Consider the following 27769-nt stretch of genomic DNA (forward strand, 5'->3'; position numbering starts at 1 on the left):
TTCAATGCTTTTCATGTCGAAGTAGAAGTCAATTTATATGTTAGAAGTTTTCCATGTTTTTACGTTAATAAGAGGCTTTTGAACTTCAAGTACTACGAGAAAATGGGAGGATTGGTGGATAGGGGAAGGTTTACCTTCTGTCGCGTTTGTTTTTTTAATCTACAAAAGGTTCCTTTTACGTGCGTGTCATTCTCTAAATACATAGGGTCCGCAGATAGACTCTTCGTATTATATTATTACGGTAAACGAGGAACCCATGAGAGGAGCAAAGTAAAGACAAAATGTTTACGCAGAATTATGTCCAAATGCAGAAAATCAAAGAGAACGATCTCTCACTTAGTATGCAACTGATGTTAAGGACAGATATTATAGACAATAATGAATGTAAATTTATATACTAACTATCAAAAAAAATCTGCTTCGCATACTAGTAATAACTGCATATTTAACCTATAGCTGTGCAATGGAACCTATGGGAATGCAACCCGAGTATAAATCTCAATAACCGAAAATAGATATCTATGGTATAATTTTCACAATTATACCATGGTTTTGTTGTATAGGGTCTTCGAGAAAAAGAAAGATAGCAATACCTAGCTGCCTGAATTTTTTGACATTTGAACAACAGAGTCAGTACGGGGCCACTAAGCTAAACTGCCCGCTTTGCACCAGCCGATATAAATGAATGCCTAGGGTGGGAATCGAACCCACGTACACCAACTCTGTTGTCCTATATTTTAAAATGGAAAAAAAAATCGCTCCTAGAACAAATAAACAAACAAATAAAGTTTAAAAAAATATATAAATGTGTATATATTATACTGGAAAATATAAGTTGATTTTCGGTTATTGAGATTTATACTTGGATTGTATTCCATAGGCTTCACTGTACAGCTACATGTATAGGTCTGGATTTGCCGAGGCGGCTTTTTGGGGGGAGGGGGCAGGATGCAAGCCCCTTTTAAGGAGCTTCATATTAGGTAAATGCATAGACTTTTTCATTGTATTACTCCAAATGTTGGCTTGCTAGAATCATAAACATTTTGAAATTCCTTTTAATTAATGTACGACTTGGGCTTCAGGTACAAATTAAGGTTCATCTATACACTTTAACAAAAATAGCTGTGTTTACACCATGAAATTTTCTCCGAGTACAGAAAAAACTTGAGTAATTTTAAAAGTTTTAATGCCTGGCAGCACCTAAATAAATTAATGTTACATCCAATTTATGTTCTAAAAACTTAAAACACTTTATGGATTTTGATGAACATTTTCTTTCCTTGCCACAGAAGATGGTGAAATAAACAAACACCTGAGTTTTCTTTGATACAGTCCACTCATTTACACTATTTAAATCACCTCTGTTGCGAGTAGATTTCTATTGTCCCTATCTTGTCCATGTCAATCAATATGATACAATACAATCATTACCTGAGGGGGACCATCAAAAAGATTTCACATGACTTTGTTTATTATATCCCACGCAACGAGTTGCGGAGGGTATAATGTTTTTGACCCGTCCGTCTGTCCGTCCGTCCGTCCGTCTGTCCGTCCGTCAGTCCGTCAGTCCTGTTTCTTGTCATCGCAACTCCTCTAAAACCACACAACAGAATTTCATGAAACCTTTTTAGATAATAAGGACATACTATGTAGTTGTGCATATCGACAGGAAATTACGATTTAATTTTTTTTCTAGGAGTTACGCCCCTTTGAACTTATTTACTTTAATGTACTACTGCAACAGTTTGTCATCTCAACTCCTCTGAAACCACATAACAAAATTTCATAAAACTTTGTAGATAATAAGGACATACTACGTAGATGTGCATATCGACAGGAAATTATGATTCAATTTTTTTTCCAGGAGTTACGCCCCTTTGAACTTATTTGCCCAATATACTACTACAACCTTTTGTCATCGCAACTCCTCTCAAACCATACAATAGAATTTCATGAAACCTTTTCAGATAATAAGGACATACTACGTAGATGTGCATATCGACACGAAATTACGATTCAATTTTTTTTCTAGGAGTTACGCCCCTTTGAACTTATTTGCTTCAATATACCTCTGCAACAGTTTGTCATCGCAACTCCTCTCAAACCACACAACAGAATTTCATGAAACATTGTAGATAATAAGACATACTAGGTAGATGTGCATATCGACAGGAAATTGTGATTCAATTTTTTTTCTAGGAGTTACGCCCCTTTGAACTTATTTGCCCAATATACTACTGCAACCTTTTGTCATCTCAACTCCTCTGAAACCACACAACAAAATTTCATGAAACTTTGTAGATAATAAGGACATACTACGTAGATGTGCATATCGACAGGAAATTACAATTCAATTTTTTTTCCAGGAGTTACGCCCCTTTGAACTTATTTGCCCAATATACAACTGCAACCTTATGTCATCGCAACTCCTCTCAAACCACACAATAGAATTTCATGAAACCTTTTCAGATAATAAGGACATACTACGTAGATGTGCATATTGACAGGAAATTACGATTCAATTTTATTTCTAGGAGTTACGCCCCTTTGAACTTATTTGCTTCAATATACCTCTGCAACAGTTTGTCATCGCAACTCCTCTGAACCCACACAACAGAATTTCATGAAACTTTGTAGATAATAAGGACATACTATGTAGATGTGCATATCGACAGGAAATTATGATTCAATTTTTTTTCTTATACAATTTTTATTTCTTACAGTTATTTCATTTCTCCAGTGACAATGTGGGGACGTGGGGTATGTGAGCGCGCTCACTAAGGTTCTTTAATTTTTACACCACCTGTGGCAAGAAAAGAAAATGTTAAGCAAAATCCACAAAAGTTTTTTTCTTTTTAAAACACAAAATGAATACAACTTGTATATATCTAGATGCTGCCAGGATTTAAAACTATTAAAATTACACAGTTTTGTCTGCATTCAGAGAAAATTTCATGGTGTAAACACAGCCATTTTGTTGGTGTATAGATGAACCTTAAAATGTGGAATGATTCATCCAATCTCTCAAAAAGATTCTTGTAAAATTAATTTCCTCATAATTATAAATGAATATTAAAAAATTAAAACATTCGAACATTTTGATAAAATAAAAAAAACTAACCCTTTGCAGTTCAACTTTTAATCTGGGGTCTCTTGCGTCCATATCCAGAACATCTAATTCCTTTAACATTTGTTCGTCTGTAACGTTATCCGTCACCAATGTAAATGTACATCCATCGCTGTCGAAACATCTCGTCTTACTGATTTTCCCGCTGTTTCAGAAGCCCCTGCTTATTTTAGAAAGTAGGCGGAGCTTTATGTGTAAGGCCCGAAAAGGGTTATTTAACTGATACTTATCAAAACTATTTTTAAAGTAAGCAAACAAAAATATATGAAAAACACAATTTTAAACAGCTAAAGATGCGATAGGTTAAAACAGATATTCCATATTTTTTTAATAGTTTTGCGGTGTTTCGTAAATTATACCATAGTTTTTTGTTGAAGCCCCTCGGCAACCTCACTCGACTTCGTCTCGTGAGGTTATTGCTGGGGATTTCATTAAAAGCTATGGTATAATTTACGAAACACCGCAAAACTATCCAAAAGATATGAAATATCTATAACCTGTAGATATCAAACTAGCCATCACGCGTGAAATAGACCGTCGCCTATCAGCGAACGAACCATCGCACTTCAGCGTGACCATTGCACTTCAGCGTCCCCATCGCACCTCCGAGTCCTACATATGTATATAAGTCTAACACAAGGACAGAAACACCTCTAAATGTTGTTTTTTTCTAAATGTTGAAGTAACAAATTAAAGTAATTATTTTTTTAAAGTAACAAAACATTCTCAAAGTATAAATCATAATTTCTGTAGTGTTTCTGTAGTGTTTCTGTAGTGTTTCTGTAGTGTTTCTGTAGTGTTTCTGTAGTGTTTCTGCAGTGTTTCTGTAGTGTTTCTGCAGTGTTTCTGTAGTGTTTCTGTAGTGTTTCTGTAGTGTTTCTGCAGTGTTTCTGCAGTGTTTCTGTAGTGTTTCTGTAGTGTTTCTGTAGTGTTTCTGTAGTGTTTCTGTAGTGTTTCTGTAGTGTTTCTGTAATACGAATGCAAGCGGACATTCATGTAGCTGTACATTTAGAAACACAATTAAAACCTTTGTGCACAAGACAACACTTTACAAATGTGAATGTAACTTTAAAGTCTCAAAGTGTCATTTTGTTTAGTATTGTACAAAAAATTGTCAAAAGACGTCACAATCATAGTTTACTATGACGAAATCAACATAATGACAAACGTACTCACAAGATGTGAAGATTCTTGGGCAAATCAGTAATTGACTTCTAAAGAAATCAATAACCATGCATTATTGTAACACTATATCTTCTATGTCTACCTTTAAACGCAAAACTTCACTTAGAACTTAAAGACTTTGAAATTCACTTAAATTACTTCGAAATACTAAGTAATATATCATGTGACGTTTTTGTCAAACCTCTAGGAATAAATATATACTTGAATTTCTTGATTTGCGTGTCCAAACTTTATGTAGAAAAGCCTCACAACAATTAAACGTTTAAAATAAGAATTGGTATTAATTTACCAAAACTAAACAAACTATCTATAGTTTACCCCATTATACATATGCTTTCAATAATAATGTTGTCCACCAATTGCATTTCTGTATTAAATTAAATATAATATACAACAAAATCAGGAGAGGGAGCAGAGATTAACACACATCGATTGTATTTCAAATTTTGATGCATTGCTGCAAATAACTAAAATGCCCTCTCTAATTCAGTCCCATGATAACGAGAGGCTTTTGACTTCATAAGCGGCATTGCTGTATATTTCAATTGCCTTGGTTTTGATTGGATTGGAAGTGCCATCAATTGCCTTTGTCAAAAATCTTTCGGTATGAAGCACCCATATTATGGAATTCACTGTTAAAAAAATAAACGAATTATATCCAGTCGAGAAATTCGTATTGGTTTGGAATGGTACTTGCTGTACATGGGCCTCCTGTCCATGAAAGATTCATAATCTGATTTCGTAATTTTTCAATCTTGTATTGTTTTACATACATGCAAAATTGTAATGCTTTGAGAAATTTTTTCTACACAATATTTTATAAAATATGCGGCTGCCACTTTTTTCTGCAACTTTGCATGCCATTGAGCTGATGTATATGTATATGTTTTAATTTTCGGAAAAAGATCTAGCGAGCTTGTCATTTCAATGTTTTTCCAAATATTGACTTTTAATAAAAATTTATCTTTTTCACCTTACACACTGTCTCATTCCAATGGAACCCGTATGTCAATGATATGAAAGCAAACACGTTCCTCATGTAAGATGTATACACGTTCCTTGCATTAAAGAGTCTTTCATCTCTCAGTCTTTTATGGAATATACAAACCTAATAATCATTCTAAGAACTACTCTCTGCAGTTGGTCTTTCATTGAGTTTTTGATATGTGACAAACATGAAAATACTTTTCTTTATTTATACATTGCACTCAATTTACAGATTACATGTTAGTTTTATAAATATAGTGACTTTGTTTGTGTGTATTTTTTTTTATATGAAATTAATGAATTATGCCTTTGAGAAGAAACTGTCGACAAAAAACACACAAAAGACAACCAAAAACAATCACTTAATTTAAGGCACCAAAAAATTGGGATGAATGTTGTTTCCTTGTTAGATCTTAGCAGGAAACATTATAATTAAGTAATATATTTAAACATACTAGACCTATCCCTTTTGGGAAAACGTCCACTCGGTTTAAAACCAATTTGACACCAATTTTGAAATTGATATAAAAAATAAGAAGACATGGTATGATTGTCAATGAAAAAACTATCCAAAGGGGACCAAGTCCGATGCGAAACCAGAAATTTTTCAGAAGGGTGTCACTAACACGAAGCTTCAAATATTTCAACCATTTTTATATTGATGTGAAGGTCTTCAGATTGTAACAAAACAAATAGTAACATATGGTTTACAAAATTGATTCCTATTTGATTGTTTTACCGCCTCGGTGGTTTTGTGATAGCGCACTCGCCTCCAGTGTGGGAGTCGTGAGTTCGAACCCCGGGGATCAAACCAAAGACTTGAAAATTTGTATTTGTTGCTTCTCCACTAAGCACGCGGCATATTGGAGTAAAAGCAAAGACTGTTTGGCTCGGGGTTAGAATAATGTTCCCAGACAGGGTGAATTTCTTCTTGCAGACTGCCTCCTTTTGAATCAGCACGTTAAAAATCCGTCAGGGTCGGTCTATTACAATTCAAGGTTTTAATTTATATTCATATCACATTACCATTTTCTCGTTCTTGAATATACATTTAATTTGAAACTGGACGTTAAACACTCATCATCATTTTCCTTTTTTTTTCTGTTAGTAACGTTATAAACGAGCATATCAAGGTCAAAATGTAAATCATAATGAACGTGCATTATTGCTAATCCATTTGGTAATTCCTCGCCGATTGTTGCACGTAAATTCATTTTCCGGAACACGATCTTACTATTTGAATTACAAAGATGTTTGTATGGTCAATCTAGTTGCATTTCTAAATGCTTTCAGTTGCTTGTTTTGGCAAATGACTTTTTTTATTTTGCCACAAATACAACCAAATGTTTTACTTTTGAAAGAAAGCTTGTCTAAATAAGTCGAAGTTATGAAAATCAAAAACAATTTTAGGTTTTCGAGCTATTTCATTCTAGGCCCATTAAGGTTCGTTAGTACTTAGAGTGCGGCTGATTTGTAGTTTTTTTGGTATAAATTTCAAAACATGCAATAAAAGTTTTAATGAAATTTAAGAATTGTGACGTATAGGACTAAGAATGTTGATTACAGTCAGAATGAGTGTTAAATCATTGGATTTTGGAATTACTATATCAACCGATTAATGTTTCGGAAAATTTGGAAGTAACATTCAAATATTTAAGATATGAATATATAGAAATGAACATCGAAAAAGTTTTAATATTCAGAATTCACTCTTCGTTTTTCGCATCTCCATATCAAAGAAATAGACTTAGCAATCAATGATCGGTGATTACAGATTTATTCTATAAAAATACATGATCGACTAATTGGTAAATTAATCAAAGTATAAATCACATTCTTTATCAGTATATTATGCTACATTTTTGTCAGCATCAGGGCTTGTCTCGTGCACCTGGTCAAACCCCACCCCCCACCCGGATCCACCGCTGTAAATGACGTACATGTAGATATACATGTAAGAAACTATATGTCACCATATGGCCTTCAAAAATGTACATAGACCTCATACAAATGTATGTAAATATATAACTATAAGAACTCCGTTTATTTTTAATGGAAAATGCAGTTGTTAGTATTTAAATGAAAGTTTGTAAAATTTATGAGTCAGAACATTAATAATTAACACGATTTAGATCTATTTTGAAAAGATTAAAATATATTTAAGCCCGATTTTTTGCGTAATTTATGTGCGTACAGTGTCAGAGTAACAAATTTCAAATGATTTTTTTTCCTATTTTCTGATTGCCTTGATATCTGCAAAAGGGACTTTTTTAGAATGTTAAAAATAACTCTAACGAAAAATCGCAGCTTCTTTATTATTATATGTAACATTTTTTCTACAAACTAATTTCAATCAGCGTACATGAAGTTCATGTCCATCCTGTTACCGCTACTTAAATCACCCGTTAAATTGTTCTCCCTATGAATATTGAACTAGTCAGTGTTGATTTCAATAGCGCAAAGTAACCTAAACATTTAACACAGCACGTTTCTTATATAACAATGTAGAGAAAAAAATTTCAAGACATTTAGTGAAAAAAAAATAGAAGGTACCTTTTTGTCTTGTCAATGCTGTTACCAACATATTGATTAATTACACCAATATTATACTTGTAAAAAGTGCAATTACGTGTTGGAAACCAAAATCACAACAGAAAAACAAAATCACTTCATCAAAGGGAGAAGTTATTTCACAACAACATTCAAAAATGAAGAAATTTGTCTATCCTGTTATGTCTATCCTGTTACTATGGTTGCTATGGTTACAGTAACAGGATAGACAATAGTAGACAGAAACGTCTTTAAAATGTTAATACTTACATATAGTTGTACACATACTGAAATGTGTCGTTGTTTGAACTCATCTAAAGGTTATAACGTCTTAATCTTCGCAATTTAGCATTTGCAGATGCAATACTGCTATCGGTAACAGGATAGACAAAACGTAACAGGATAGAACTTAATATGGTGATATATCATTAACGTACGTTCCTGTTACCAATAAAATAAAGACAAAAGTAAACTAACCTGCGAGGGAATTACTTGATGTTGGGGTTATTAGAAAGAGAGAGAAAAAAATGCTGAACATTATGAATTGCTATCTTAGACTTGCATTACTGATGGTTATTTTTATAACCTTTGAAAACCAATTTTTAGAGGCATTTTTCAGTACAGCATGGAAAATTGACAAAAAATCTATCATTTTACAGAATAAATATATGTAGAAGTTTTTACTATTGAAAACAATCTTCTTGTCTATGAAAAACAAGCTTAAAATTTTATCGAAACCTCTTTTAAGTAACCCGAAATTTCTTTTGAACATGGTAACAGGAGAGACAAAATATTGCACCGCCTATCAAAAAATGTTTCAATATATTCTTGTATCACATTATCAAGATTGCATCTTTTTATATGTTGTTCTATAAGTACTGTTTGTTTTGATTTACTTATGACGAGGGTTGTTTGAAATAGTAACTTCAAAACAATTTCAAAATTTCAAAATTCTACATTTTTTTAAAATGACCCATCTAGCTCTCCTAAATAAGTAGCTTTTATAATAACAGATTTTTTTTAAAGATCAATGAGCGTTGAACAATATTTAGACGACCCTTTACACTGTTTGACACATCCAGTTTTATTTGCACAACTACCATCTCGTTTTGTCTAACACTTTGAAATTCGCGCGAAAATTCTCTTCTTCGAGAAAATATTCCTGCGTCACTATCAAGCCATAACATTGCGTCAATTGTAAACATTGGGATCTTGTCTATAGTATTGACCTGACGATGTGTGAAGGAATATAAATAAGGAATGTTCAAGTTATTTATATCGAAAGGTTTTTACTTTCATTATCAGGTGAATTCTTTGTCAACAATACAATCCGTTAGGTATGTACAATTACATTCACAGTAACTGTTGTGTGTTTAAGTATATATACACAAAATTGCAAACAGCTGCATTTCTTATCCTGTGTTAATTATAAAATCTTATTTTAACGGCATTATATTAGAAGGCTAACACGGTTGGGGGGATACAAATGTGGTTACAGACGTCCAACTAGGGTTAAAAATAAATTCATACATGTCATATAATGATTTGTTTAAAAATCCCTACCCATACATATTTCATATGTAGGGAAATCACAAAATTTATAAATATTTCCCAGCTACCATGACTTTTTTTATTAAGACGTCTGTGTATACATATAGGACCCCCCCACACACACACACACACATATTCATTTTCATTTTGGTTTTAATTTTGCATCAAAAATGTCTAACAGTAACGTTTCTTTTGTTCTTATCGTAATAAATTATGATGAATTGAAAAATCAAAATTCCTAATAAATACAAATCTATCAGTTCATTATTGATCATTATTGAGAAGTCTCATTGTGCCATAATATTTCTCGTCATTCTTGCTGTTCTCGTTGTGTATTTGTTTACGTTCATATCCTAAATTGATTATGGTTGGGTCAGTACTCGTCAAAGTCGTTTAAGTCAAATAAAATATTATTGAAAATTATACATGAAAATGAAAGCAAGCTATACTATAATACTATGGAACAGGTTTTTTTTGTGTGTCTCTTCAAAAATTTGCAATCTTCTACGCCACTAAGAGTTGTCTACAAAAATGGGATTGAGGTTAATTTAAGTCCTTCAACGTAGGTTAAAAGGTTTGGTCAAAGTTTTTGGTACAGATTTACGCGATTAAAAAAATAAAAAAAATACTAAGCCTCAGTAGACAAAGTTTGGCCAGTTTTTAATGTAAAAATGTCATCCTATGAACGAATTTTTAAGTAAGATATTTGAGAAATATTTTAATTTTTGCCAAGGGATCAAAGGCGTATGTATGTTCATGCGCTTACCCCGATATTATGTTATTGTGACATCATTAGCTGGGCATGATTTGTTACAGCGAATAGTGCATGTTAACTTCCTGCCATTCATCACTGCAAATATTAAATTGATTCGTTTGATTAATAACTGCCTTACGTTACTTCAGGGCAAAAAGAATCTATCGCGACGAGATCCCCTTATATATGGTTGATATTGAAATAATATGAAAGGTCCACCAGTAAAAGCTGACACTATTGTGTGTATTTGAGACAATATCTGAAAAAGTCTAATTTTTGGCAATAGGAAAAACCAAAAAAAAATTTCTTTAGAACAGGTATTTTAATAGCACAAATCGAAGAACACACATTGAGGATCTAGGAACTATTGTCTGTAATTCAAACAATTGTTAAATGTGGTAACAATGGCAATTTAAAAAATGGTACAAAAAATTCCAGTTCTCTCCTGTTACCAAAGTGAATCAATTTTAAAAAGTGTCTAATGGGAATAAGGAATAAGTTTAAGATAATATTTGTGGTTTACTAGTATATCCTGCAATAGTTTATCAAATGCCAATTATTTATTTTAGCATTTGCAATACAAAAGGTTAAGAAACATACTTAAATATAGTCCGATATGTCGGTAACATGAAAGAATCTTGAGTAACAGGACAAGTAACAGGACAGAGTTGGTAACAGGAAGGAATTTTTTTTCAAAACAATTGCTTTATTTCATAGTTTAAGAAAAATACATCATTTCAGATTGGTCACAATTGGAAGATAACAGCAAACAATGTCATTTATCTTTTGAAACTGTATTTGCAAGATGAAAAATCTGCTTAGGTAATGAAAAATTCTAAAATAAATTCCTTTCTGTTACCATCTACTATACTAGAATTGCACAATGTTCTCTGCTGTTATCAAAAGCAAAAAACTTGTCTTTTCATTTAATATACTGTATATTATGTTGATATTAATGTTTGACATATAGTAGATTAACTTTGTGATTTATCAGTGAAATTGTCTTTAACATCCTTCCTGTTACTGATTATGGTTATGCTGTTACTTCTTATAAGGTAACATGACAGAATGTAACAGAAAGGAATTACACAGTTCTTTTTGTCCTTTTATTCGAATTGTGTAGAAGTTTACTTCCATCTACATATCAATTTAATAAGATACTATAAAAACACATTTACTGTTATAGTGCTGACAATGAAATATTCTCAGAAGGTACACAAAAAGCTGTAGAAGGAGAGAACAACAAAATTATTTTTCTCTAAATTTTGATCTTTGGGGAGTTCGGATTTTTCAAACAGGCTGCCATTCACCTATACATATGGAGTCGTACATTCAGGAAATGATGCTCTTCTCATTGCATTACAAGAAATAAAATCTTGGTCTTTCAAACGTTTCCACAGGTGAAAAAACCTAGTGGTAACAGGAGGGAAATTACCCCTTGGGACAAAAATTAAAAGACCCTTAAAAATGCAAAATTTTATCACATGCTTTAGTTATAACAAAATCAGACAATTAAGGGACAAGTGTTCTATATAATCTATCATATTTGTGAAAATCGGAAGCCTGTTTACTTAATTTAGATATTCTTTGAATGATTTAGTTGTCAGAAAACAACACCGGACAACATGATTTTTTTTTTGGGAGGGGGGGGGGGGGGGTGAACTTTTAAATTATAATATTTTATTAGAAGAAATACAAGAAAGAGTGTTTAATTGGCAATAGTTGGTGCATAATATACTTTAGTTAATACTGAAACTTAAAATTTTCCAAAAAGATGCCTGAATAAAAATATAATTGCTGGTGAAAGATGGAACATGGAAATTATACTTTTTCAGATATTGTCTCATTTCTAATAAATACTGAAATTTAATGCTAAAACGTAAAAAAAACATACACGAAAGTACCAAAAGGTATATAATAGCTAATGCATGAACTGTATTGCTGTTATAAGAAACAAAACTATGATAATAACAGTGTCGAATTGCAAGTTTACGCACCTTAAAATTATTTATCATATTACATTGTATGTAAGTTTGAATGTGTATATTGCATCCGAGAATTTTTTTTTATACGGTATAAAAATAAGGAGATGTGGTATGATTGCCGATGAGACAACTATCCACTAAGTTTCAAATGAGTGGACTAAGCAATTATAGGCAAACGTACAGCCTCCAACAATGAGAAAAAACCATGCCGTATAGTTGGCTATAAAAGCCCCGACATGAAAAATAGGAAACAATTCAATAAAGAAAACTGACAGATTTATAACAAACAATTTTCGAAAAACAAATATAACAGACATGAATCGACGACAACCACTAAACTACAGGCTCCTGACTTGGGACAGGCACATTAAGAATGTGGCGATGTAAAACATGTTTGAAGGCACAAACCCTCCCCTAACGGTATAACTTGCTATTTATTTTGTATTTTGTAATCTTTTATACTTAGAAAAAAGAAGATGTGGTATGAGTGTCAATGAGACAACTCTCCATCCAAGTCACAATGTGTAAAAAGTAAACAATAATAGGTCAAAGTACTCAGTCCATTTATAGTATTGGCGTTTGGTTGCTTTCTCTTTGACGTATAGCCCACAATTCCTATTATTCATTTTAGAATTACTATAACCTGACTGCAATAAAACTTACGTAACTTTGCAAATGTTGAAAGTTTTGTTTCTGTCAAATATTGCCCTTTTATAGACTGTCTTTTATAGTCAATGTTTGGCCTAAGGGCGTTTCACAAAGCACATATCACTGTCCGACCGACTGTACCACCAACGCCTCTTTTCCGATTTCGGCAAGTTTTACCTTGACTTCCCAAGTTGGCCTTTTTAAACTACGCGTTTTTTTACATCATGGAGATCTGGCTGACCATATATATTTATTAATCAATTGGTTCCGGCCGATCTATTAAAAAGTTATATACATGTATCTATGACAATACTGTATTCATAAATCAACTCAATGAAGCCAGAACGTATTCCGAATTTTTCATAAAATTTTGTACACCGATATTTTTTTAATGCCTGCCTATCCCCTCTCACAAATCAAACGGTTGCTTACAGTGCTAATTTATATATTGTTTAAATAATTCCTAGACTTCGACCCTTCGAACCCCTTCAAATTTTGCAACTGCGTGTAAAAGAGAGGCGAAAGATACCAAAGGAACACTTTGCAAAACAAACTGACAGCGCCATGGCAAAAAACAACATTATATATGGTATACAAAACACAACATAGAAAACTAAAGACTGAGCAACACGAACCCACAAAAACAGGGGGTGATCTCAGATGCTCCGGAAGGGTAAACAGATCGTACTCCACGTGTGGCATATGTCGTGTAAGTATTTATTTAAACATATTGAATTGTCTTTTTGGGTCGTCTTTTTAAAGTGACTTCTCTGTAAAAGTATATTTAACCACATTGTAAAAAAAACTTCTGATTAACTCAATTAACAATTGTACATTTGTAAATCTAAAATGTTGTTTAAGATTAAAACTTCCTACGTTCAGTTATAAGAAGTATTAAACGTAAATGCGAAAAATTTAAGCGTCCGATCGCGAATATGGTATAATCATTGCAGCCGCTAATTGTAACATCCATCTGAACGAAAACCACATCAAACCTGATTCTTCCAAAGATGTTTTTTGGTATTTTTCGTAATGTATGTCAATACCCATGGTTTGTTTTGTATGACCATATTGGGGCGTCCTTTTACACTGAACAACTACGGACTGGTCACTCATATATACAGGTATATACTTTGAATTTTGGCGCGGAATTTATGACTTTATAAAGTCCTACGTCACTGTCAACAAATAAATGTAAACATTAAGATTTTATCGACTGTGAAGGAAGATCAATAAGGAATTTTCAAGTTATTTATAGCTAATGGGGTTTAACTTTCATTTTCTGGTGAAATTTTGGTCAGAAAACAGTATTTGATTTTATGAGGTAGGTCCATTTACATTATATTGTTTCTTTAAACAGCATATCTTAAGCGTATTTAATTGGAGAAAATGATATTTTGAACTGACATGCCCGGTATGATAGAATTGTATGAATTTTGTTTACTTTTCGTTGTGTCACATGATGTATTTATAGTGTAATGATAATAAATATTTGATTTGACCTAACCCGATATCTTTCTACATAGATTGGATTTAAAGGCCGAAGATCCTCGCCTGACTAATGTTGAGGTGCATGTCCCAAGTAAGAAATGTCGAAAGTGGTTGTCATTGTTTACTTATATCTTGTGTTTTTGTCTTTGAGGAAAATTTGTTTTGATTTCCCAATTTTTTTTATTACCCAATTATAAAACTGTCAGATTTTCTGGGTTAGGTTTTGTAAAGCTTAAAATATTATTCTATAGACGAGTGTTGTCAAATTTGACCGTTTTGCCTAACCGGGTTCTCAGATAATCTTTCGACCGATTAACCGGATAACCGGTGTATATATAAGTTGATGTTTAAGTTCTTATCTACAGTACTTTACAAATGCTCGGTTTTATGATAGTTTACGATTGATTGATTGATTGTTGGTTGCTTAACGTCCAGTGGCAAATATTTCATGCATATTCAGGACGAGAACTGATAGTTTACGATAAATTGAACTTTATCATTGGACATTATAAGGCTTGGCGTTGAGCATTCCTAGTGAAGTTTTACTTTTAATAATTCAATCCTTTATCTACTATGACGTTAATTCTCTTGATCTTGTCGAATTGGCAATGTCTTAAATCGTTAATTGTTTTATTTTCTCTGGTGTCTCAGAAAATTCTGTGGAATGTTTCAATTTGAAATGTATAAGCGTGTTCCTCGTACAACCCAGTATATATCTATTCCATTCACATAATTTGCAGTTCATCATTTTTGAGTAGGTATTTCGTGTAAAGTATGACAAAGATTTGTACGACTGAGGTGGCATATTTACATGTAGGTCTACACAACACCAAATCAAAAATGAAACGATGAAGTAAACCGTAATCTGTTATCGGCTAACAATCGTTAAAAATACATGTAGTACTACGCTAATTATATTTACTTTAGATCTTGTAATAGACAAGACTAGTTGTCTTAGTGCTAATTAATTTGTTAAAATTGTTGTTTTTTCAAGGTTAACAATTAAAGCAATCAATATTCTGGACAATTGATCAGTCAAGTAAGGTACCACGACGATCATTTTAGAATTCAACAAATTTTATTGGTGACTTCAATACACGTTTGTATAAAATCTATTAAAATTGAAAAAGGTCCGGTTAACCGGTTAGCGTTTTTGGTATTCGGTATTTCGGTCCTCCGACGGTTAACCGTTGACAACACTACTATAGACACGTGTCTATAAGCGAAGACCACCGCCTATTTGGGGTCGCCCCGATATTCCGACACCCTATTGTTCCGACGCTCAATAAGTTCGAGTCCCCAATTGTCCGACACTCAAATAGTTCGACACCCTAACAGTCACGCATAGGTATATCAAATTAATTTATAGAATCGATGTTTATTTGGTAGCTGTTTTTGCACTACCCATTCTGTAGCCTCGAGGGTTGACTTGGGTATAGAAATATAGTCATCCCTAGACTTCTCCCGTCCGACAGTAAACCCTTGCTAAATTATGTGTCTGTTTGACCACGTTCGGTCTGAATGGGGAAATTAAACCCGATGCATCGTGTAGGATGAGTGTACGCTCTCTGCACAATAAATGCTCTTGCAACAACTCTCTGCGGTATCCTTATTGGTGGCCGCTGCAAGACAAACATTTCTGTCACTATGTACTTATCAAACCTTCACTCATTTACGATTGACTGTCCAACTTTTACGCCTTTCATACCGGTTGACCTACTAGGGAGACCTACATATGTATGAATTGTTAATTTGTTCTTATTCTGAAAATGCATGAAATAAATATTGATGACTTATTTTTCCTAGGGATTCATAGTAATATAATAGTGAACAAAGGGTCATAATTCTATTGTTAACATATAAAAGGGCTATACAGTCAGTTTAAAATTTTAGTCCCCGGAAAAGCCTAGTAATCAAAGCATAAAGGATTAGGTGGTCACCGTTTTATAGATGGTTTCAGATATTTCCTGTTGATATCAATCTTTGTTTTGGTTTCAATTGTGTTCAGATAATAGATACGATAGTTTTAACTCACTGGAAAATAATATTATAAAGCGAATCGAATCGAAGATTTTTTCATAAGACGGACATATTTGTAACGTTAAGTATCTATATTAAATATATAGACTACAAAAAGCCCGATAGCATTACCAAAGATCATATTTTGGGAAATTGTTTATTACCTTGGACCCACATGTTCGTTTTTTGCAAGACATATGTATTTTCAATCAAAATAAGTCAAGTAGCACAGATTTGCATATTGCCTAACATAGTCATCAACTTGTTCAAAGTATTGCATCTCGTACAATAAAATAGAAATGGGGAATGTGTCAAAGAGACAACAACCCGACCAAAAAGCAGAACACAGACTAAGGTACCAATTGGTTTTCAACACCGCGAGAACATCCCGCATCCAGAGACGGGCTTCAGCTGGCCTTAAACAAAAATGTGTACTGGTTCAGTGAAAATGGACGTCACACTTAACTCAGAAACATATAAATGAACAAGACTTTAAAAAAAAAGAACGTACAAGACTAACAAAGGCCAGAGGCTCCTGACTTGGGACAGGCGCAAAAATGCGGCGGGATTAAATATGTTTTGTGAGCTCTCAACGCTCCCACTATACCTCTAGCCAATGTAGAATTAAAAAACACGTAGCAATACGCACAGTAAAACTCAGTTTAAAGGAAGTCCGAGTCCGATGTCAGAATAGGTAACAGAAGAAACTAAGCAAAATGGCAATGATACATAAATTAACAAAAGACTACTAGCAATTACTGACATGCCAGCTCCAGACCCCAATTAAACTGATTGAAAGATTATGTCTTTGTCATATGAAAATCAAGTACAATCCCTCCCGTTAGGGGTTTAGTATCATACCATCATAAAATATATGGGAAGAACATAACCCGTATCATGCCAACAACTGGTTTTAGCATAAATGTGTTTTTGTCGGAATTCGAGGTCATTGACTTTGACCCATTATACTCAGATGTTCATTGTAGGTTACATGTAATATTCTCAACAGGTGTTACTACTGATTTGCATAACAATGATTCTTATCCGAACATGGTAAATATAACTGTTCGGTGGAACAATGAGATGAAAGATCAGTTTGTTAAAATGGTTGAGGATAAACTCTCCACTGAAGATTTGTTCAAGAAACTTGTCACATTAAATGTTGAAAGTGACACGTTTCAATCAGATATTGACAATTTTGTCGATTTTTTTAACCGCATATTTATTGATTCAGCGCATAAATGTTTTGGTGATAATGTAGTTCGTTATAACCAGCAGAACAGGCAAAACAAGGTGTTTCAACCCTGGTTTGATAAAAATTGTCACCAGAAGAGATCTGAATTTCTTAAGGCAAAGCGAAAACATTATCTTTCTAAGACAGATGAATCCCGAGCTGATTTGAAGTATCGTGGTAAGGCTTACATGTATAAGATTGCAATTGGCAAGGCTTTTAATGACTTTCAGTTTAGGGCAGAGAAAGACTTGCGCAGTGCATCTGAAGGCGAACCACGAGAGCTCTGGAATATTTTAAATAATTTGAATAAATCTACGTCAAAGAGAGATGAAATTGATCTCGATGGCTTGTATGATTATTATAAGAATTTGAACATTGATTAGCATCCAGATGATGATGATGACGAATTTATTTTGCCGAACTGTGATGATTATTTTGTAAATAATATACTCAATGGTGAAGTATCAAACGAAGAAATTTTGAATGCTGTGAAAAATTTAAAAAACAGCAAGTCCCCTGGGTTTGATAAGGTCATTAATGAGTATATTAAATCAACCATCCATGCTACTTTGCCTATGTAAAGAGAGATTTTTAATATGATTTTGAATACTGGTGTAGTTCCTCAAATCTGGACGGTTGGGATACTTATTGCCATATATAAAAACAAGGATGATCCGAACAACCCAGATTCGTATAGAGGTATTACACTAGTGTCCTCACTTGGTAAATTTTTTACAGCAATACTTAATAATAGGTTGACAAAGTATGCTGAACTGATAGAAACTATACCAAAGGCACAAGCCGGATTTAGAAAAGGATATAGTACAAATGACAATATATTTATACTACATGTTTTGATGGAATTATATTTTTATAACAACAAGTAACTATTTTGTACTTTTGTAAATTTCAGGAAAGCTTTTGATACTGTTTGGAGGGTGGGACTTTAAATTGGAAAAAACTTATAAGTTGTAATATCACGGGGAAAGATATTTAAGGTTATTTATAATATGTATGGCAGTATCAAGTCTTGTATCAACAAGGGGGTGAGTTATCAGGGTTCTTTCCATGTGAAGTCGGAGTTTGTCAAGGGGAAAATTTATCTCCTTTCTTATTTTCTGTATTTCTTTCGGACCTTGAGACTTTTTTCCGTGAAAATGGTATTTGAGGACTTCAAATTGTATCACAAAAAACTTTAGAACACCTGAATATGTTTTTGTTGTTTTTTATTCTATTGTATGCTTATGATACAATAATATGAGCCGAATCAGCAGCAGCATTGCAAAAGTGTTTAGATGTATTTGAACAATATTGTAATATTTGGAAACCTTCAGTAAATGTTGAAAAAACTAAGGTGATGGTATTCCCTAAAAGAAAGTACGTTATGATGGATAATTTTAATCTATATGATTCAATTATTGAAAGAGTGGAGTCGTACCCCTATCTTGGTTTGCTTTTAAACCAAAATGGGAAATTTGAAATTGCAAAAAAAGAAGTTAGCAGAACAAGGACAGAAAGCACTTTATGCTCTATATAGAAAGATTAGGAATATATCTATTCCAGTAGATCTACAGCTTAAGTTATTTGATTCTTTAATTGATCCTATACTTTTATACGGGAGCGAAATTTGGGGATATGAAAAGTTAGACATATTGGAAACGGTGCAATTTTTAAAGAAGGTGCTCTCTGTCCGAAGATCAACGCCAAATTTCATGGTGTACGGCGAAACAGGTAGATATCCACTAGACATACATGTTAAACTACGTATACTTAATTTTTGGGTAAAACTTCTTTCGAATGATTCTTAACTGTCTAGTATAATGTATAAGTTACTGTATGAAATGAATTGTTCAGGATATCAATCAATCTGGTTATTACATGTGAAATCTATACTGAATGATGTTGGCTTATCGTTTGTATGGGATAGCCAAGAAATTGTTAGTAAAAATAATATAAAATATGTTGTTAAACAAATCTTACAAGACCAATTTGTACAAAAATGAAACAGTATGACTGAAAGTGCCTCAAGAGGGGAACTATATTTATCATTTAAAAGGAATTTCTGTCTTGAAGGCTACTTGATGAAACTAAATAAACAACGCAGAATACACTTGAGTAAACTGCGATGTTCAAACTTGAAATTCCCTATAGAAGCCGGAAGATGGTTAATATTCCTCGTGAAGACAGAATATGCACATTATGTGACAGAGGGGTGATTGGAAATTAATTTCATTATCTGCTAGTATGTTGTAACCCAAATATTGAAAGAATAAGAAAAATACATATACCGGGATATTATTTTTTGAACCCAACAGAGGACAAGCTATTTGGTTTGCTATATTATTGTAATATAAAAGTGCTCAATAATGTCGCATTGTTTTTGCCAAAAGATTTTGATATAAGAAATAGTTTAGTACTTACCTAATTTAAATTGTGTGTTATAATCCAATTAATCATATGACATATATGTCACGATATGTGCCAACTATTTGTTTGGATCGTTTAAACCATGTGTCAATCAACCGTATGTGACGGTGTGTTTGACGGCTTATATAAAATTGACCTGTATATATGTTTATTTCAATTTTTTTCTGTTATTATACCACTTCTGGCAAGCTTTATATTATGTATATCTGCCTCTTGTAACAGAGTAACCTGTCAGAGTGTACAATAAAATCTTGAAATCTTGTTTATTCCCGATGCAAAGACCCTATGAGTGAATCAATATTTATTCTAAAATATGCCATCGTTAATGACCTGAAAAAAGTATCGTTACTATATCCCTTCTGAATAAGTCTGTTTAAAGGTTTGGTTGGCTTTTGATGTTACTCATGTGTTGAGAGATCATTTGTTTATCTTAATGAATATAAATACGACAACCGAAAGTTTTAATATAATAACAACATCTTCAGTTCTGAGGTTTGCCAAAGCAAGTAACAACCAATTAGTCAGTTATAGTTATTCAAATACAAATTATAAATACCAGATACATGAATAGAAACTGTACATTCTTTTTAATTTATTTTGTTTCAGATAAAGCATGGCGGAGGGAAGACATCGTGGTTATGGCAGACGGTCACAAGGAAAATTTAATCTAGGTGTCATAGGACGGTCCAATAGCGGAAAGTCGTCGTTAATCAAACTTATGGTGGAGTCGAAGTTGGGACCGGGAAATGGCGATCTTCCTAAGACAGATTTTCTAGAGTGTACAGAAAAATGCGAGAAATTCGAAATTCCTGGTTGTTCAATTGTATTATGGGATGTACCTGGAGTTGGAACACAAAACGAAGGCTTAGAGGGGTATGATGAAAGAATTGAAATAGAGAAATATGATGGTTTCGTTGTTTGCTGTGGTGGACCTGTTACTGAGTATGAACTTGCTTTAAATAATCTAATAGCAAGTCATGGGCGAAGATACATTTTCGTCAGAACAAAAGTTGACGCTGCTATTGAAAATGAAAAGAAGGCACATCCGTCAACCTTTGACGAAAAAGAAACATTGAAGAAACTAAGAGATGGGATTATTGAAAAACTTTCGGAAAGTGGAGTAACTGAGTTTCTCGTGAGTAATCGTCACCCTGACAAATTTGACTTTGATACGCTAAAATTTATTATATGCGACAAAGGAGCTTTGGCTTCATATATGAAGAGTTGTAATAAGAAAGTGAAAAAAGAAAACTGGAAGAGAAAACAAGTAGAATCAGACTGCTAATCATCGATTTATGGCACACAAAGTTATATTCTTAGATCAGTCGTAACATATATGTGACGTCTGAACAATGATCATTTCGACACTTTAATGAATAATATAAGCTATGTATCATAATCTCATATTTCACGTATTTGCATTACGGCCAATGGACAATTTAATGATTGAACAGACAGGACTGTGGTACAACTCGTTTTAATCTGCGATATTTTGTATAAGAAGTTATCCAAGACAAAACAAACACTAGGTGCTCATCGTTTTACGGATTGTTATTTATATTTATAATTACATAATTTAATTTTGGATGTAACACGTCTTCTGATTGGCTGAAAGTTTTTTGTCTATCGGCTCAGACATAATTTTGTCATGTGACCGTGACGTCATCAACGTTTTTTCATGATTTTTGTCTATTCGAAATAACCTTAAAAATGTGGTGCACACTTTTAAATAAACCGCTACGCATGTTATTTGGTGTGCACAACATTTTTGATGTTATTTCTTAATAGACAGAAAAAATATTACAGTCATTCCTTAAATGTTTATACTATGTTCGTCTATTTTATGTCAATGTAAAAGGAATAACCCCGTTAATGAATGTGACGGTGATTTTGACCATTTTAACTGTCTAGCTGAAAAGGTTGCTGTTCAAAGTTGTTCTCTATCCGTTGTTGTTCTCAATCTATAGCATACAAACCACAACTTGAAAAACCCTACTCCAAAATAGGTACGAAAACCCAATAATGGATGTTTATTTAGGGGCAAAAATTCCTTTAACCCCTATACAGGTATGTTTTACTATTAAAAGTTTCTTGCTATCTTTAATAGCTTTCAAGATTATAGCCAAAAACTGCAAGATTTGCACACACAAAAAAAAAGACATTTCAGGGGAAATAACGAGAAAATAAATCGTGACCTACTGATTATGTTTACTCACGTCACCACGTCAGTTTTTGTCGAGCCTGCGACTTCTGTCGCAGAAAGCGAGACAGAGTGATAGTGATCCGGCGGCGGTGGCGGCGGCGTTAACTAACTACTTAAAAGCCTAATATTTCAGAAGGTAGAAGACCTGGATGCTTCACACTTTGTATATAGATGCCTTATGTTAATATGTAGTTTCCGTCTGTCATATGTCCATTTTACTTCACCTCATTTTCATGGTTCAGTTACTACTAGAAAAAAAGTTGAGATTTTTTTGTAATGTTAATATCTTTCTTATTATGAGTTAAAGAATAACTATATTTGGTATGTGCGTACCTTGCAAGGTCCTCATGCCTGTCAGACAGTTTTCACTTGAACTCGACCTCATTTCATGGATCAGTGAACAAGGTTAAGTTTTCGTGGTCAAGTCCATATTTCAGATACTATAAGCAATAGGTCTACTATATTTGGTATATGGAATGATTGTAATGTGTACATGTCCAACTGGTAGGTGTCATCTGACCTTGACCTTATTTTCGTGGTTCAGTGGTTATATTTAAGTTTTTGTGTTTTGGTCTGTTTTTCTAATACAATGTAGGTCAACTATATATGGTGTATGTAAATATTTTACGATGTACATGTCAGTCTGGCAGGTTTTATTTGACCATAACCTCATTTTCACGGTTCATTGCGCCATGTTAAGTTTTTGTGTTTTGGGCTGTTTTTCTTTAACTATTAGCAATAGGTCAACTATATTTGATGCATGGAATGATTGTAAAGTGTACACACTGGCAGGGTTCATCTGACCTTGACCTCATTTTCATGGTTCATTTGTAAATTTAAAGTTTTCATGGTTTGGTCTGTTTCTTGTATACTAAATGCAACTATATTCGGTTTAACATTCTGACTTTTTAAATTAAAATATTTCTTTGATTTTAAATAAATAAAAGAAACAAGATAATAAGGCTAACTCATAACAGATAAATAACGTCCAAGGCGTAATAATAATCACAATGAGTACAAAAAGAATGTCAAGATACATGTATCGCAAATTTAATTACTTGTCAAAAGCTGTATTATATATATCATCTCCCTTTGGCGTCCGTCCGTTTCCGATATACACACCGAAATAGGTTGCATCTCTAGTTGTTCTTGACATAAAGTTATAATTGACTTTCCTCATGGATCTAAGCTGTTTTAAGTTTGTAATTCATTACAGATTGTAACCTGCTAATATCTCATGTGTATGTCTGTTTCTAATCACAGCTATAGACACTTCTTTATCTCTGAAAAAAACCTATATATATAGATATAATATTTATAATATTATAATATTTAAAATTCAAGAGTCTATCCTAAATTGAGGTAAATTATATGGCCTTCCAAATACCGTTTCGATCCCTAACATCACTGAAGAGACATTAATTGTCGAAATCCGGATATGGTGTACACATTTTTGCACCTCATGTTTGCGTTATCTTTACCGCAACTTTATTGTTTTCTGTTTGATATTTAATTAATATGTAAGATCCATTTTTACATCTGGTGATCAATTTATTTGGCAATCTCCAATGGCAGACAGCAAGGTTTAAGAACATCATTTGTTCGACCTGTTAGTCACATGTGTTTTGTTAAAATCATACTTTTTCACTTTTTGGTCTTTTGAAAAATGTTGTTTGTGCTGTATTTAGACCCCTCTACCAAGAAATTTGTTTTACATGCACACGTATGAAAATTGCGGTTTTTATCCAACGCAATCATAGGTTTGAACGTTGTTTTCAATTTAGACTTGTTTATATATATATATATATATATATATATATATATATATATATATAAGTACCATATGCAGTTTATATTTTAATTCTTTATAGAAAAGTGCATGTACTCAATTTTCAGTATCGTTAGCCTTTTGCCTTCATATTGTGTGCATTTTTTTTAACTATGATAAAAAAAACGATAAAGATTCATGGTTTGTTTTAAACTCTATGCTCACATCTAAATGCGTCGGATATCTTTTTTAAAGATAGTACTTGTTTTAAATCTTCGCAATGCACTATTCATGGTTTCATTTTGTATGACTATATTTGGTCAACCATTTACACTCCTGGAAATTGAGATTTTTAAACACTTTTGCACAACTAGGGACTGATATGTAGTTACAAAAAAAATGTATTAACATTTCTTTGTACTTTCAATTTTCTCGCGGAATTTATTCCTTCCAATGCTAAAGTCCTACGTCACTGTCAATACAATGAAATAAATGTAAACATTGAGATTTCATCTTGTCCTTACCGACTGTGAAGGAATATAAACAAGGTATTTTTAAGTTATTTATAGCGAATGGGTTTTACTTTCATTTTCTTGGGAATTTTTTGGTTTAGAAAGCAGCATTTGTTTTAATGAGGTAGGTTCATTTACATTAATTAAATTGTTCCTTTTAACACCATGTCATTGTACTGTATTTAACTGGGAAAAGATAGATTTTAGACCGATATGATAGAGTTATATATATGATTTTTTCTATACTTAACGTTGTGTCACATGACGAATTTAGTGTAATGACAATAAAGATCAATAAATATTTGACTTGATTTAAACCGATATCGTTCAACACCAACCGGATCAGAAATGCAGAGGAGCATCGCCACGTACATGTAACGTCAAAGTACCCAAATTGCACCGAGTACCCAGATTGCACGTTTTTAACAAAAATAGTAACGGACATCTTAAAAGTTTTCATTTTCATTTGATTATTTCCAAATGATCAAATTCTGGATCTGGCAAGTTAAGAAGGAGACAATTTCTAACTAGCAACTATAAGAACGTTGATTTTTAAAGAAGAAATGCCACATGATTGTTATCATACTGTGTACTGTACTCCTTAGATCTATTTCACTACTTGCATATCAGTTTTACATATTTTAACACTTGTTATGAGCTGTAAACTGTTTCCAAATGTTGCTAAGATCCCTTGATTTCTTAACCAAATTAAACTTAAGAGGCTTTAACAGAATTCTGATAAAGTCAAACTATGTGTTTCAGAAACAATCATCTTATCAGAATTATGTTTAGAACAATATCCCCAAAAAGACCAGCTTAGATGCTACAGACATATAGGAATTTTGTTTAGAAGGCCATTGATACAAGATGCTACTAACTTATCAGAATTCTGTTAAGAAGGCTATTGTTATGAGATGCGACAGTCTTATCAGAATTCTGCTAAGAAGACTATTGCTTTGAGATGCGACAGTCTTATCAGAATTCTGTTAAGTAGGCAATTGCTATCAGATGTGAGTCTTATCAGAATTCCGTTAAGGGTTTCATTGGTACTATATTCGATTCTTATCAGAATTCTGTTAAGAGGGCTATTGTTATGAGATGCGACTGTCTTATCAGAATTCTGTTAAGAAGGCTATTGTTATCAGATGTAAGTCTTATCAGAATTCAGTTAAGGGTTTCATTGGTACTATATTCGATTCTCATCAGAATTCTGTTAAGAAGGCTTTTGTTATCAGATGCGACTGTCTTATCAGAATTCTGTTAAGAAGGCTATTGTTATCAGATGCGACTGTCTTATCAGAATTCTGTTAAGAAGGTTAATGTTATGAGATGCGAATGTCTTATCAGAATTCTGTTAAGAAGGCTATTGTTATCAGATGTGAGTCTTATCAGAATTCCGTTAAGGGTTTCACTGGTACTATATTCGAAGTGTTATCAGAATTCTGTTAGGAATTATATTGTTAATCTTATCACTGAGAATTCTGTTAAGGACAAAATGTATATTGAAATGTTGGCATATCATTATTAAGAAATACTGTAAAGGACATGAAGAATATTGACATTTATCATATACTTAGAGTAAATAACTTATAATTTTTACAGTATGATAATAGCATTAAATTTACGTTAATCCATATTTTCCGAAATGGTGTTTAGCGGGCTGATATGAAAAATTTATCACATGCTTCCGATTATTATCACATGCCTTTCCGTAACGTTATCGCATGGCATTCCGGCGTTATCGGCAAATTCCGGAAAATACACCTCAACGCTACGTTTTCAGTGAAAAACTTTACAAAGTAACACAACAATTATTAGGAAACAGGAAAATTATTTTACTTTTTATAGTATGTAAAATGCAAAAAAAAAAAAAAAAAACAAACAAAAAACAACCAAATCAAGTGAAACAGTAAATGCATTTTTTAAAGTTTCCAGCATAATTCAGAAAGTTACTTTATAAATGTTGACGTTTCCAATCAGTGTCCATTATGTTTTGTTGATATTTTTTTATCGTCAATATAAAAATGTATAATTATACTGTTGTTTTTCTCCTCTGTTGATGCATATGATAGAAACCCAAACAGAAAAATAAATGAACAAATTGCTTTCAAATCGTATTCAAATCTCTTTCAAATCGTGATTCTGCGATTTGTTCGTATCATTTGCTTGCGATTCATTAAACAAATCATAAACAAATCAGAATTTTCCAAATTCCCTAAAACTGATTTCTTTGTGATTTCTTTCTATTGTATGATTTGTAAGCAATTTGTTTCTGTTTTTGTGTGATTTCTTTATGATTTGTTTACTTAGAATATCGTATGAAATGATTTGAAAGAGATTTGTTAACTTTGTTAGCTAGAATGGTGTGATTTCGTTATGATTTGTTAACTTTGAATATCATAAGAAATGATTTGAAAATGATTTGTTAACTTTGTTAGCTATCTTGGTGTGATTCATTGATGATTTGCTACAATGAATAAAATGTTAATGCATTCAAATTTTCTTTGTTTATCTATCTCTCTGACTTCCGGTTGAGGTCAAATTCAAATTTCAAATACTGTTCAATATTAGCTGAACAAAGAAGGTTGCAAGATGAGTTTTTATTCAGTCTATGAAAGATGACGGTGGTAAGAAATTTCAGTTATTTATTTATAATTTCACATATTCAACTAATACTATTCAAACGTTAACCTTTAAAATTCAGAAACTGTGCATTTCAGTATCTCGTTATAATCATAATAATTTTGTGCTGTAAGGATTAATTTTCAAAATAAAAATGTGTAAAAGATGTGTTAACAGATCAAAACATTCATTTCAAGACTAGCTTCCCGAGTCAGCAGACAAAATTCACTGGCAAGTTTAATGTTTTAATTGTTGTTTACTACCAGGTCCCGGGCAAAATGGACAAAGCTATATTACAATGTAGCAGATTTGGACCAAGACTAAGACTCATCACCTATTTGACATCAATTGCTAAGAACACGTGGTTGCCTATGTTTTTTTTTTTGAAATTTCGTTATAGTCAAATTCGGAAGAAAAGTAAGAGAATCATACACACAGGGAACAATTCGTCCCTCATTGCAATCAAATATAGTATTCCTTTTTACAATTAGATGAGTAGCTATTAAAGGTAAAATGAAGACAACTGCGCTTCAAAATTTGGGGGTTTCAGGGGCAGAATATATTTTTGATTTGGATGTAAATGATTTAACCTGTGAATTGCATGATGAGTGATGCCAATTTATGTACGATTTGCTTGTGATTTGCTTGGGGTAGGAATATATGATTTACTTCTCATTTGTTAAAGATTTGAAAACAATTTGTTTAT

The 27769-nt window shown here is 32.7% G+C and overlaps 3 long non-coding RNA genes across 4 annotated transcripts in view; 2 read left to right on the forward strand and 1 right to left on the reverse strand.

Moving 5' to 3' along the window:
• LOC127706456 (uncharacterized) overlaps positions 1 to 27769 on the reverse strand; it is a 348407-nt gene that overhangs the window by 256645 nt on the left and 63993 nt on the right. For both annotated transcript variants that reach the window (XR_007984468.1, XR_007984467.1), the window contains exon 2: positions 22830 to 23455. This is a non-coding gene — a long non-coding RNA (uncharacterized LOC127706456). The remainder of the gene's footprint in view (positions 1 to 22829; positions 23456 to 27769) is intronic.
• LOC127706458 (uncharacterized) lies at positions 9015 to 21545 on the forward strand. Its single transcript, XR_007984470.1, has 2 exons — positions 9015 to 9186; positions 20565 to 21545. It is a non-coding gene; the product is annotated as an uncharacterized LOC127706458 (long non-coding RNA).
• LOC127706452 (uncharacterized) overlaps positions 23479 to 27769 on the forward strand; it is a 75284-nt gene continuing 70993 nt past the window's right edge. The window contains exon 1 of the long non-coding RNA XR_007984462.1: positions 23479 to 24565. This is a non-coding gene — a long non-coding RNA (uncharacterized LOC127706452). The remainder of the gene's footprint in view (positions 24566 to 27769) is intronic.

Source organism: Mytilus californianus, unplaced genomic scaffold (genome assembly GCF_021869535.1).
Source record: "Mytilus californianus isolate M0D057914Y unplaced genomic scaffold, xbMytCali1.0.p SCAF_6, whole genome shotgun sequence".
Classification (NCBI taxonomy): domain Eukaryota; kingdom Metazoa; phylum Mollusca; class Bivalvia; order Mytilida; family Mytilidae; genus Mytilus; species Mytilus californianus.